This window comes from Priapulus caudatus, unplaced genomic scaffold, assembly GCF_000485595.1.
Source record: "Priapulus caudatus unplaced genomic scaffold, Priapulus_caudatus-5.0.1 Scaffold740, whole genome shotgun sequence".
Taxonomy (NCBI): Eukaryota; Metazoa; Priapulida; class Priapulimorpha; order Priapulimorphida; family Priapulidae; genus Priapulus; species Priapulus caudatus.
In genome coordinates, this window is record NW_014577801.1 from 161,139 (window position 1) to 164,188 (window position 3,050).

The 3,050-nt window shown below is 46.4% G+C and overlaps 1 protein-coding gene across 1 annotated transcript in view; it reads right to left on the reverse strand.

Moving 5' to 3' along the window:
- Positions 1-2,058: 2,058 nt before the first annotated feature.
- LOC106813212 (germinal-center associated nuclear protein-like) overlaps positions 2,059-3,050 on the reverse strand; it is a 32,408-nt gene continuing 31,416 nt past the window's right edge. The window contains exon 16 of the mRNA XM_014817286.1: positions 2,059-2,100. The gene's annotated coding sequence lies outside the window, so the exon portion shown is untranslated. The remainder of the gene's footprint in view (positions 2,101-3,050) is intronic.

The following is a 3,050-nucleotide window of genomic DNA, read 5'->3' on the forward strand; positions in this document are numbered from 1 at the left end:
ACGCGTGCGCGTGTATTATATGCGTAAATTCACATTTTGTGCATCGGGGAGTGAAAAAGTTTCGGCTGAAATACGGCCATTTACCTGCAAAAGTTTTTCCATGCTTGACTGGTCGTGGGCGATACCATCCGCGAGAGGGGAGTAAGGAATAAGTGATTACTTTTATTCACTGTTAAGGTTACTGCCTGACACAGAAGATGAAAGGTCAGAATAAAGAACCGGCAACTGTTTATTATTATTATTATTATTATTATTATATCTTTATTGTATGTAATTAAAATACAAATACATGTACTGAAGACGGTCTTTTTCATGGAGAAAAAATCTGATAAATGCAGTAGTGTTGAGCAGTTAAAATAATAAATATTCTGAGTGATAGAGTAAATTGTGTAATACATAGTTCTGAGTGATACATGTTACATCAACGCTTTACATATTGTCACAGGACCGTAACATGAATCTACGTGAATGACAATATGAAACGACTATTGTGTACGTCGGTAATCGGCGAGCTATATCGGCTGTTTAATGTGCTGTCGGCACTCGTGTAAAACAAACATTTTTTATATGACTTTATTTTATGAACAAACAACTTTATATATGAATCTAAGATATATATGATGACTCTAAAAAGCTCAATCTACTTGTCACAGATTGTCCTTAAAAAAAACACGTCCTTGAAAAATAATTCACACTTTTGTGGGAGCCATGTTTGAACCACATACAGCTTTATAATGAAGTAAAGTCACTACTGCTAATTGTACTAATTAAGCTCTGAATGTCAAGTGATGTGCAAATATCACATTGATTTTTGATCATATCGTCGGGGATTTTAACCTTACATTTATCATTCTCTTGAAATGCCTACAAGTACATTTTTTCGTGATCGGTTTAGAACCCCTTGTAAAGGTCTAGATTGAATTAATTTTGGTTATTCGTACTATAAATTCCGGATAAAATAAACGTTTGAGAGTTGTTATATGACAACACGAGTATACGTTCTTGTATAACATCAATACAGTGTAAATTACATACTAAAGGAACCAGCTGCAATGTTTCTAGCCATAAAAATGTTTTAAAAAACTTGTGTACTGACTATATGTGAACTTTATAGCTCTAATAGTGAAGGTCACTACTAAACGTAGATATAACTGGTAAGCTCTAAAATGTCAACTGATGAGCAAATGTCACATTCATTTTTATTTCATATCATCGGGGATTTTAATCTTATATGAAGCTTAAAATCTACATTGGATCGATATTGTTTATTCGTGCTTTAAGTTGCAGACAAACTAAACATTTGAAGGTTATAACATAATAATAGTATATTTTCTTGTAAGAAACGTCAATACAGTGTAAATTACATTCTAAAGGAACTAGTTGCAATATGTTAGTACTAAAAAAAAACATTAAAATTGTTACTGCATTTTTTGTAGATTTTGAGATTAATATGGTTTTCTTGAAATCGACAAAAATTAAAAAGGTCAAGTTAAATGTCATGAAATTTTACCATTCTTCATGAATACAGTAGATTATTCACTCAATAAATTCTTATTTACACATTTTAACCCGAATACAAGTTCAATTCCTTTTCTTCTCGAACAGGGAGCGTCACATTATTAAACTACATGTACAGCATATAAACATTCTTTCAACACGTACTTCCCCATTGTTTAACAGACATGAGTAAGCATCAGCGTGCGTGCGTGCATGCGTGCTTATATGTGTGCGTGCGTGCTTATATGCGTGCGTGTGCGTGCGTGCGTGCGTGCGTGCGTGCGTGCGTGCGTGCGTGCGTGCGTGCGGTGTTCACAGCAGCATCCTCAGCTTCAGCTCGTCCCGCACGCTCTCCGCCTTGCTCAGGATCACGCTCTCCCGCAGCTCACAGCAGCATCCTCAGCTTCCGCTCGTCCCGCAGCTCACAGCAGCATCCTCAGCTTCCGCTCGTCCCGCACGCTCTCCGCCTTGCTCAGGATCACGCTCTCCCGCAGCTCACAGCAGCATCCTCAGCTTCAGCTCGTCCCGCAGCTCACAGCAGCATCCTCAGCATCCGCTCTCCCGCACGCTCTCCACCTTGCTCAGGATCACGCTCTCCCGCAGCTCACAGCAGCATCCTCAGCTTCCCCTCGTCCCGCACGCTCACAGCAGCATCCTCAGCTTCCCCTCGTCCCGCAGCTCACAGCAGCATCCTTAGCTTCCCCTCGTCCCGCAGCTCACAGCAGCATCCTCAGCTTCCCCTCGTCCCGCAGCTCACAGCAGCATCCTTAGCAGCTTCAGCTCGTCGCGCGCACGCTAGCTTGCTCAGGATCAACGCTCTCACCGCAGCTCAACAGCAAGCATCCTCAGCTCCGCTCGCCCGCACAGCTCACAGGTCAAGCATCCTCAGCTGTCCTACTCGTCCCCAGCTGCACAGCAGCACCTCAGCTTCCCCTTGTCGCCGCAGCTCACAGCAGCATCCTCAAGCTTTTCCGCTCGTCCCGCGACGCTCAACAGCAGCATCTCAGGCTTCCCGGCTTGTCCGCCGCAGCTCACAGCAGCATCTCAGCTTCCCCTCGTCCCGCCACGCTCTCTCACGCCTTGCTCAGATCACGCTCTCACACCGCAGCTCGCAGATGCTGCTGTTCAGTCACCACAATAGATGGCGCCACGTCGTGGCAGCATCTGCGCGGAGACGCGTCCGCTCCCGAGGAGGACAGACGAGGCGACTTGCCACCGCGCTGGCAGTCTGCGAGCAAGGCAGACGACGACGACGCTTCACCTCCCCGCCACCAGGAGGCGTCTCCAGCGCCGTAGTCGGCGACGCGATGCCAGGCAGCCCTCTGCGCTTCGGAGTGTTTGAGCGGGCCGACGCGAGATATTCCTTCGAAGGCGTCCGATTCGCTCTCTGTCGACAGACGCGCGCGAGCACGGTCCGCGGCGTACGTCATGGCGACCGGTCCGCAGGCCGGATCCTTGTCGCGCGGAAACGTTACGATTCGACCTTAATGGCTGTTGCGCGCCAGGGGCGCCGGCTTGCATGCTGCGGCCTCTGCGTACGGCACGCTCCTCGC